We start from the raw sequence: 12,293 nt of genomic DNA, 5'->3' as shown, positions 1-12,293 counted from the left end.
TGTAATTGAACTTATCAATTCATCTTTAATTTTAGTTAAATCAATGTAGTTATTACTAATAATATCTTAATTTGAATCATTTCAAATAAAATTGGTCAATTAATATTTTACTCAAGACGAATACACTTAGATGATCATTTAATTACTATGAGATTAATTTAAATCGTAATTAAAATTATCAATTCATCTTTAATTTTAGAGAAATTAATTTAATTATTACTAATAATTTCTTGATTTTAATTATTTCAAATAAGATTGGTCAATTGATCATTCTACTTAAGACGAAATACTTAGTTGATCATGTAATTACTATAAAATTAATTGAAATTGTAAGTCAACTTACTAATTCATATTTAATTTTAGTTAAATCAATATAGTTATTTCTAATTATGGTTTGGTTTTAATCATTTCAAATAAAATTGTTCAATTGATCACTCTACTCAGGACGAACACACTTAGTTGATAGTGTAATTTCCATGAGATTAATTAAAACTATAATTGAACTTATTAATTCATGTTTAATTCTAGTTAAATAAATTTAGTTATTACTAATATAATAGCTTAATATGAATCAATAAATGACTAACATGTTGCAAAAGATGAGTAATCTGTTGAAAATGACTAAACAAGTAAAGACATCTGTTGGAAATGACCAAACAGATAAAGACATATGTTGGAAATGACCAAACAAATATAGACATATGTTGCAACAGATGACTAACATTTTGCAATAAATGACTCGTCTATTGAAAATTATCAAACAAATATAGACATCTGTCGCAACAGATGACTAAGTTGTTGCAACAGATGACTCATCTGTTGAAAATTATCAAACATATAGGATATATATTGAAAAATAATTTAAAATACTAAAGCTCAGATTTTTTCAAGAGAACTTAAATGTTTGTTCCCTTGTGTAAGTTTTTGTCTTTAATTTTAGTTAAATCAATTTAGTTATTACTAATAATTGCTTAATTTGAATCATTTAAATAAAATTTATCAATTGATCATTCTATAAGGACGAATACATTAATTGAAATTGTAAGTGGACTTATCAATTCATCTTTAATTTAGTCAAAATCAATTTAGTTATTACTAATAATGACTTAATTTGAATCATTTCAAATAAAATTGATCGACTGATCACTCTCCTTGAGACGAATACACATAGTTGATCATTAATTACTATGAGATTAATTGAAATTGTAAGTAAACTTATCGATCCATCTTTAATTTTAGTTATATCAATTTAGTTATTACGAATAATGGCTTGATTTGATTCATTTCAAATAAAATTGATCAATTGATCACTCTAATCATGACAAATACACTTAGTTGATCATTTAATTACTATGAGATTAATTGAAATTATAAGTTTATCTTTAATTTTTTAGTTAAATCAATTTAGTTATTACTAATAATGACTTAATTTGAATTATTTCAAATAAAATTGGCCAATTGATTACTCTACTCGGGACGAATACACTTAGTTAATCATGTAATTATGATGAGATTAATTGAAATTATAAGGGAACTCATTAATTTATGTTTAATTTTAGTTAAATAAACATAGTTATTACTAATAATGGCTTAATTTGAATCATTTAAAATAAAATTGATCAATTAACTATTCTACTAAGATGAAACACTTAATTGATCATGTAATTACTGAGATTAATTGAAATCGTAATTGAACTTACTAATTCATCTTTAATTTTAGTTAAATAAATATAGTTATTTCTAATAATAGTGTAATTTAAATTATTTCACATAAAATTGGTCAATTAATCATTCTACTCAGTACGAAACACTTAATTGATCATGTAATTACTATGAGATTAATTGAAATCGTAATTGAACTTACTAATTCATCTTTAATTTTAGTTAAATCAATATAGTTAATTCTAATGATGATTTAGTTTGAATCATTTAAATGAAATTGTTCAATTGATCACTTTACTCAGGACGAACATACTTAGTTGATCGTGTAATTATCATGAGATTAATTGAAACTGTAATTACAACAACAAACTCAGTGTATTCCCACCTAGTGGGGTCTGGGGGGGGTGGTAAGATGTACGCAATCCATACCTCTACCTCTAAAGAAGTAGAAAGGTTGTTTCCGATAGACCCCCGGCTCAAGTCACGAGATACCACACAAACTCATAGTAAAGCACAGAACTAGATTACATAACATAAATACGGCACCCATAAGTATTAGAAAACAGAGGAAAGCACACAGATTCGTAATAAAACATGGAACACGGAATCATAACAAGAATAAAAACCCCACCAAGTAATTCCCTACACTAGCAACCCAAACCGGCCCTAGTCTTCTGCCCTAATTCGTGTCCTCCAGACCTTCCTATCTAGGGTCATGTCCTCGGTGAGCTGTAACTGCTCCATGTCCGGCCTAATCACCTCACCCCAGTACTTCTTCGGCCTACCCCTACCCCGCCTAAAACCATCCAACGCTAGCCTCACACCTACGAATCGGGGTATCCATGCCTCTCCTCTTCACGTGTCCGAACCATCTCAATCGGGCTTCCCACATCTTGCACTCCACTGGAGTCACACCAACCTTCCCCCAGATAGTCTCATTCCGCACTCTATCCCCTCTAGTCAGCCCACACATCCAGCGCAACATCCGCATTTCTGCCACCTTCATTTTTTGGATGTGGGAGTTCTTAACTGGCCAACACTCCGCTCCATACAACATGGCCGGACGGACTACCACCCTGTAGAATTTGCCTTTCAGCTTAGGCGGCACCTTCTTATCACACAACACCCCCGACGCGAGCTTCCACTTCATCCATCCCGCCCCAATACGGTGCGAGACATCCTCGTCAATCTCACCGTTACTCTGGATCACGGACCCGAGATACTTGAAACTATCCCTCTTCCATACCTCCTATGATTCCAACTTCACTACTACCTCATTCTCCCGCCTTACGTTATTAAACTTGCATTCCACATACTCTGTCTTGCTTCTGCTCACCCTGAACCCTTTAGACTCAAGAGTTTGCCTCCACACCTCTAATTTTTCATTCACACCCCCTCGAGTCTCATCTATCAGAACTACATCATCTGCAAAAAGCATACACCAAGGCACCTCCCCTTGAATACGCCGCGTCAACACATCCATCACCAACGCAAACAAAAAGGGACTAAGAGTAGATCCCTGATGCAATCCTGTCAAGACAGTGAAATGCTCTGAGTCTCCTCCCGCCGTCCTCACCTGGGTTTTCGCTCCATCATACATATCCTTAATTGCTCTGATATATGCCAGCGGTACTCCACTCACTTCCAAGCATCTCCACAGCACCTCCCTGGGGACTTTGTCGTAAGCCTTCTCCAGGTCGATAAACACCATGTGCAGGTCTTTCTTCCTTTCCCTGAACTGTTCCACCAACCTCCGCACCAGGTGAATTACCTCCATCGTCGAGCGGCCAGGCATAAATCCAAACTGGTTTTCCGAAATAGACACTATCCGTCTCAGCCTCACCTCGACCACTCTCTCCCAAATCTTTATAGAGTGACTCAATAACTTAATCCCCCTATAGTTATTGCAACTCTGGATGTCCCCCTTATTCTTATAGAGAGGGATCATGGTACTCCACCTCCAAGCCTCGGGCATCTTTGCCGTCTTGAAGATTTCATTAAACAATCCAGTCAACCACCTTACACCAGCCTCTCCGACGAACTTCCAAAACTCCACCGGTATCTCGTCCGGCCCCGTCGCCCTACCCCTTCGCATCCTGCGAACAGCCTCTCTAACCTCTTCTACCTTAAAACGTCTACAATAGCTAAAATCCCGACACTCCTCTGAGTGCTCCGGTTCCCCTAACACAATAGCTCTATCCCCTTCGTCATTCAAGAGCCTATGAAAGTACGACTGCCATCTATTCTTAATGTGGCCGTCCTCCACCAACACTCTACCGTCCTCCCCCTTAATGCACCTCACCTGATCGAGGTCACGACCCTTCCTCTCCCTAGCCTTAGCGAGTCAAAACAACTTTTTCTCCCCTCCTTTCCCCTGTAACCCTGCATACAAGCTCTCAAAAGCGGCCGTCTTAGCTGCCGTGACTGCTGACTTAGCCTCCTTCCTAGCTAGCTTGTACTCTTTTCTGTTTACCCGCTTCTCTTCTTCATCCTTACTCTCAACCAATTTAACATACGCCCCTTTCTTGGTCCCCACTTTCTTCTCCACCTCTTCATTCCACCACCAATCCCCCCGATGATGCCCGGCCCGGCCCCTAGAAACACCCAACACCTCACTTGCATTCTACCTGATGCACCTAGCCGCCCTATCCCACATACTATCCACGTCCCCCCTACACTCCCACACCCTCATTTCCGCCAACTTCTCCCCTATCTCCCACGCATTCACTGGCGTCAAGCCGCCCCACTTTATTCTAGGTCTACCCTCCTTACTCCTCCTCTTTCTATTCTTCTTTATACCCAAATCCATAACCAAGAGCCTATGCTGGGTCGAAAGATTCTCACTCGGGATGACCTTACAGTCCTTACACAACGTCCTATCCCCTTTCCTAAGCAACAAAAAGTCAATCTGGGTCCTGGCTATCGCGCTTCGAAAGGTGATCAGATGGTCGTCCTTCTTCGGGAAGCCCGAGTTCACCACCACCAGCCCAAAGGACCTCGCAAACTCCAATAGAGTATCCCCCTCTTCATTTCTTTCCCCAAAACCAAAACCACCATGCACATCACCAAAGCCTTCCGGTAACGCCCCGATGTGCCCGTTGAAATCTCCTGCTATAATAATCTTCTCCGAGCTAGGCAAGCCTCTCACCAGCTCCTCCAAAGCCTCCCAAAACCGCATCTTCTCCTCCCTCTCCGATCCCACTTGCGGCGCATAGGCACTACACACGTTCAGGGTAAACCCCCGAATGACCAACTTAATAGTCATCAACCTATCGTTGATCCTCTTCACCTCTACTACCTGACCTCTAAGTTCTTCATCTACTAAGATGCCAACTCCATTCCTACGCCTCTCGCTCCCAGAGTACCACAGCTTGTAACCATCCACCTCCCTAGCCTTAGACCCTACCCACTTGGTCTCTTGAACACACGCAATATTGATCCTCATCTTCCTAAGAATCTTCACAAGCTCTATGAACTTACCCTGAAGGGTTCCTATATTCCAAGACCCAACCCTCAGCCTACCATCACTATCCACACGCCCTCCACCACCACCCCCCTCCCCGCGGCCAAACCTTAGCCTCCCTCCTACTCCCGCCCTTTCCTCATCCCCCGCCCCCACCATGGCCCCACGCCCCAACCCCCTCGAACATGACCCTATCCAACCATTACCGCCCACAGCCACAACCACACGAAAGTATAAGAAAATATAAAGATATAAACGATGGTAGTAGCAAAGCAGCAGCAAGAATTACAAGGCTCACACAAATTCAAAGGAATAATCCAAGAACAAAACTAAACTCAACTAGAGAGCAAACACCACTGGACTCAACACCCACAGCCCCAAAAATAGATTCCCAAGCCGATAACCCAGTCCAAAGCAGTGCAAGAAACGACCACAGCAACAGCAACAACAGACAACAGACAATATCAACAAATCCAACGCAAGTCAAGGTACAGAGGCTACTACTAGCATAATACGAAAAATGAAATAACAAAGGTTAGAAGTCACCGGGTTACGCTTGTAAACCAAGCCAAAAACCAAAGCCCAGCATTGACCGGGTTCCAGGGGATTCCGGTGCTGAAATGGAGTTGCAGCTACTGGAGACCGAGGGAACTGATCGTCGTTTGGGTGCTGCGGCTGCTGGCGGCCGAGCGGCGGGTACAGGCGGAGGTGCAGCTGGAGACCGAGCTTTGGCTGTTGGATACCGAATCGGCGGCTAGAGACCGAGCGGCGACTGGCTAGAGACCGAGGTGGGGGGGGCTGTTGTATCCCGTCGGCACCGGAGGAGGGGTATGGACGGAGGGGGGGTATGAACGGAGGGGGGGAGAGAGGATTGGAACCGGCGGTCGGTGATGGAGGGCAGCCGGGAGCGGCGACGGGGGTCGGCAACGGTGACCAGAGGTCAGGGTCGGAGATCGGGTCGGGTCGGCGCCGAAGGTTGGCAACGGCGACGGGGCCGGGATGAGAGAAAGAGAAAGAGAGGGTAGGGAGAGAGAGAGAGAGAGAGAGAGAGAGAGATCCGTTAGTAGAGAGAGAGGGGGGTCGGCGTGGAGAGAGAGAGAGATAGAAAATGCAGCCCACATCTGAAGATGTGGGTCAGTACCATGGAAAGAAATCGAGTATATGGGGGTGTATGCAGTTGTATAAACATCATCATCATAAATATTTATAAGAAATATGCAGGATGTATGAAAGACTTACATAGCCCAAAGAAAAGCATCATAATCATAAGAGGATAAAATAAGTACAATAACACATGTAAGTCATCATACAATTTGTCAATCACTTTCAGTTCATAAAGAATATCAATTCTCATAACGTAAATATCATTTAAATCTTCGAAAGAATAACTTTCATAATTCCATTTCAAATCACTTCACCATTCACCATAGACACAAGGAAACACACACACACACTGGGAGATTCTATAACCGACATAAACCATATGAGCTACATTGAGTCCAACGTACAACCCACGTTGGGGAGAGCCGTCTTATCCTTGCCATCGGAGTAGGACTATCGATATCAAATCCACACAACCTAGTGATCACTATATAAATCAGCCTCAAGCTCACTCCTAAAGGGGCACGTAGTTCTAGGGAAGTAAGGTCATTTTATACCTTCCACTCGATGCTAAAGATTTCTCTCGGACTTAGCTCAGATCATTTTAAAGATAATCCACAATAAAACAATTTCAGTAATATATAAATATACATCGGGAGCCATTATGCTTCCCATCTATCAAAATCAACCACGTTGTCGATTTCTTTCACACTCGAGTTCAAAACAACTCCATTAAGACCAAAAGGTCAAATCATTCCAAATATCTCAAATATTCAACATCAACATGCTTATAACACACACTTTCTCAAAAAAACACAATTTCTAATGGGGATTCACGACCCAAATATCAAAATCATGATAAATATCATTCAAGATTCATGCTTTATATCACCATACATGTAAATTCATCTTTCAAAATCATAAACATCAAGATTTCATAATAATCATCATAAGATATGGGTTCATGCTTTAAATTCATAAAGATCAAATAAAAATCATGCCTTTATAAAGAAAATTACTTTTGGGCACAAGAACGAAAGGGAGTTCTTGTTGAAAAACTCTACATACCTCGAATGATGAACTTTAGATTGATACTCATTTTTGAGATGTTAATCGTGCCTTTGAATGATTGCTCTTGGAGTTCTTGAAATAGGAACTTGGAATCTTGAATAAATTTGCAGAATTAATGGTGAACTTTGGAGGTTCTTGAAGTTGGATGTAGGAGCTTAGGATTTTCTTTTTGAGAGAGTTTCATGAAATATAACATATAATGCTTCTAATAGGGTTTAATATAGGGTTTGGACAGATTCTGGGTGAGGGAGAATGACCAAAACGCCCCTAAAAATCAAAAAAAATTTGAATCTGTCCTTTGGTGGACTGTTTTGATAGTCTGAAGTAGATCAACCATAACATTTTACTTCGATATTCAAATTGGATGAAACTAATTTCATTAGAAAGAAGACTCTCATATCTTTCCATTGATATATAGTATCTTACCCAGGTCATTGTGTACGAGGATTTATGGTCATTTGAAGTTGACCCAAAAATTCACTTTTGATAGGCTTAAGTAGATCAACAATACCTTTTTGCTTCGATAAACAAATTGGATGAAACCAATTTTATTGGAAAGAGGACTCATAGAGCTTTCCGTTGATATATAGTAGATTACCCAGATCATTCTGTACAAGGAGTTATGATCGTTTAAAGTTGGAGAAAATATATGTCAGGCCTCAGTACTTTTTCCTGCACGTTTTACCGTTCACTACTATTCACAGTTCGATCGGAATGTTCATAACTCGTCGCTCGGGTGTCCGTTTTGGATTATCCACATATAGTTGGAAATCTTATTCGATACTCTACGCAATGATGGATCATAATCTAAGACATTTTGCACGAAAAATTTATAATTCATTCTAGAAGATAGAACCCAACGCGCCAACACGTTTACGCATAAAATTTCAATGAAAAATTTCCCGGGGTATTACATCATCCCCCCTTAGAAACATTCATCCTTGAATGACGCTAGACATGCCAATATTAGATAGGTAATAGAGCATACAGCTGAAACCATTCGTTAGACTCATCACCACATCGTTTCTCACTCCAAATGCAACATAGAATGCATAAATTCAAGAAACTACAGCTGAACACATAATAAATGACAGCTGACCTGCTGCAACTTTTATCAAAAGTGCATGATTTAGGAAAGAACGGTACCTTCAGCTTGATCGGATTTCGCGAAAAATAGGTGTGGGTACTTGGATCGCATATCCGCCTTAGCTTCCCAAGTTGCACCCTCAACAGATTGGTTTTGCCACAACACCTTGACCAAGGGAACTTCTTTGTTCCTTAGTCTTCGGACACTGAAATCAAGAATCTCAACAGAAATCTCATCAAAAGAAAGATTTTCTTGAATGTCAGTACTCACAGAGGAATCCACTACCACAGCATCGTTAATATGCTTTCTACGCATGGAGACATGGAACATTGGATGAACAGAGAACAACTCGGAAGGCAACTCGACTTCATAAGCTACCTTACCAACACGGCTAAGAATTTTGTAAGGACCAACATAACGGGGACTAAGCTTCCCCTTCTTTCCGAATCTCTTCACCCCCCTCATAGGTGAAATTTTCAGATACACTAGGTCACCAACTTCAAACTCAAGGTCTCTCCTTCTAACATCCGCATGTGACTTCTGACGACTCTGCACAGTTTTCAACCTTTCCCTAATCAACTTAACTTTTTCCATAGCCTTAAATACCGAATCAGGACCACTCACAGCCGCTTTACCCACCTCAAACCAACCTATGGGTGATCTACACTTCCTCCCATATAAGGCTTCAAACGGAGCCATGCCAATACTAGAGTGGAAACTGTTATTGTAAGCAAACTCTATCAACGGTAAGTGGTTATCCCAACTTCCCTTAAAGTCAAGTGCACAAGCTCTCAACATATCCTCTAAGGTCTGGATGGTCCGCTCAGCCTGATCATCGGTCTACGGATGAAAATCAGAACTCATAAGCACTTGGATGCCATGACCCTTCTGAAAAGCTTTCCAAAATTACGAAGTAAACTGAGTACCCCTATCCGAAATGATAGACAAGGGAACTCCATGCAGTCTGACTAGCTCTCGGATATATAATCTAGCATAATCCTCAGCAGTACATGAAGTATGAACAGGCAAGAAATGAGCAGACTTAGTCAACCTATCAACCACAACCCAAATGGAATCATGATGGCGTCAAAAAGGAGGTGAACCAATCACGAAGTCCATATTTATCTCTTCCCACTTCCAGGTGGGAATACTAAACTCTTGCATCATACCACCAGGTCCTTGGTGTTCAAACTCAACCTGTTGGCATGTTGCACACTTAGCTACAAACGCTGCTATATCTTTCTTCATTCCACTCCACCAATAGATTTTTCACAAGTCTCGGTACATCTTGGTGGCACCAGGATGAATAAAATATTGCGCCCCGTGTGCTTCAGCCATAATCCTCTGTCTCAGATCATTAATATTCGGGACACATAATCTGCCCTGCAATCTCAACACACCATCTTCCCCTTGGGAGAAAACCTCTACTTTTGGTCCTTGACTGACTCCTTCAGTCTAACCAAACTAGCATCTAAGTATTGCTTTTCCATTACTTCCGAAACCAATGAGGATTCGGAACAACTCTAAACCCCAATACTACCTTCAGCAGAGTCAAACAACCTAACCCCCAATCTATCCAAACGATGTACATCACGAGTCAACTCTTTCTTACCTTCTACCACATGCGAAACACTACCTATGGACACTCTACTTAGGGCATCCGCCATAACATTGGCCTTGCCCGGATGGTACAGCACACTCATATCATAGTCTTTTAACAATTCTAACTATCGTCTCTGCCTAAGATTCAATTCTCTCTGGGTAAACACATACTGAAGACTCTTATGATCAGTGAAAACATCAACATGGATACCATACAAATAGTGTCTCCAGATTTTCAAAGCAAACACAACAGGAGCCAACTCAAGGTCATGGATGGGGTAATTTTTCTCATGGGGTTTCAACTGTCTAGAAGCATAAGCTATCACCTTACCCTTCTGCATCAATACATAACCCAACCCAACTCTCGAAGCATCACAGTACACCACAAAACCATCAACACCATCAGGCAAAGTCAAAATAAGGGCTGAAGTGAGTCGAGTCTTCAACTCCTAAAAACTCTTCTCATAAGATTTGGACCACAAGAACTTTACTTTCTTTTGGGTCAATCGAGTCATAGGAGACGCTATAGAGGATAAACCCTCAACAAAACGGCGGTAATAGCTAGCTAAACCCAAGAAACTTTGGATATCAATCAGAGAAATAGGTCTAGGAAAATTTCTAACTACTTTGGTCTTTTGGGGATCAACTCTAATATCCTCGGAAGAAATGATATGACCCAGAAAAGCAACTGACCTTAGACAAAACTCACACTTACTGAACTTGGCAAACAACTGTCATCTATAAGGGTTTGCAAGACAGTTCGAAGATGATCAGAATATTCATCCTCACTACGGGAGTACACCAGTATATCATCGATAAACACTATGACAAATATATCCAGATATGATCTGAACACTCGATTCATGAGGCCCATGAAAGCTGCTGGGGCATTAGTTAACCCGAAAGACATAACAAGAAACTCAAAATGGCCATAACAAGTTTGGAAAGCGGTTTTTAGGATGTCACACTCCCTAACTTTGAGTTGATGATAGCCGGAATGAAGGTCTATCTTTGAGAAATAACTTGCACCTTGCAATTGGTCAAACAAATCATCTATTCTCAGAAGGGGATACTTATTTTTTACGGTGACTTTATTCAGTTGGCGGTAATCAATGCACATACGCAAAGAGCCATATTTCTTTCTCACAAACAATACAGGAGCACCCCAAGGAGAAACACTGGGCCTTATGAAACCCTTATCTAGTAGATCTTTGAGTTGCTCTTTCAAATCCTTAAGTTCTGCTGGGGCCATACGGTAAGGAAGAATAGAAATGGGCTGAGTATCGAGAAGAAGATCAATCCCGAACTCTATCTTTCTATCAGGAGGTATCCCAGGGAGATCATCCAAAAAGACATCAGAAAACTCATTGACGACGTTAACAGATTGGAGAGTTGGAGTCTCAGACTTAGTGTCTTTGACTCTAACCAAATGGTAAATACACCCCTTGGAAATAAGCTTTCTAGCTTTGAGGTAAGAGATAAATGACTCTTGGGTGACACAGAATTCCCAGACCACTCAAACACGGATGCACCCAAAAATTGAAACTTGACCACTCGGGTCCGGCAATCAATAGAGGCATAAGAAGAATACAGTCAGTCCATACCCAGAATCACATCAAAATCTACCATGTCTAACTCAATCAGATCAACCAACAAGACTCTATGAAGAACGGTAACAGGACACTTTTTATACACTTTCTAGGCAACAATCGAATCACCCACTAGGGTAGAAACTAGGATAGGCTCAGGAATAATCTCAGGACTCATTTCAAAATTCACAGCAATCAAAGGTGTAACATATGAAAAACTGGATCCAGGATCCAACAAAGCATACACATCAAACTGAAATATATAAAGCATATCAGTAACAACATCGGGAGAGTCCTCTTGTTCCTGGCGGAGCGGTAAAGCATAGAATCTATTCTGGTGCTGCCCGCCAGCAATGCTAGAAGAGGCACCCTAAGCTGGGGCTGGGTGAGTCACTGGAACTGGAGCACTAACAGTCTGACTCTAGGTCTGAGGGAGATAGTCACGACGCCCTTGTCCATCCTGTGGACAATCTCTAACTCTGTGACCCATGTTACCACACCAAAAACAACCCCTCTTCTTACCCCCAACACTCACCCGAATGAGCCCTACCATACTTAGGACACAGGGGACGATTTGGCTTACTACCAGCACTGTACTGGGACCTGGCTGCATATGACCTTGTACCTTGCTCCTGCCTACCTCTCGGCACGGGAGCACTAGCAGATGACGATGCTGGAATAGACAAATGATCCTGATACTGAGGGCGATCCCTCCCTG

Source organism: Capsicum annuum, chromosome 12 (genome assembly GCF_002878395.1).
Source record: "Capsicum annuum cultivar UCD-10X-F1 chromosome 12, UCD10Xv1.1, whole genome shotgun sequence".
NCBI classification, from domain to species: domain Eukaryota; kingdom Viridiplantae; phylum Streptophyta; class Magnoliopsida; order Solanales; family Solanaceae; genus Capsicum; species Capsicum annuum.
This window is presented reverse-complemented; position numbering follows the sequence as displayed.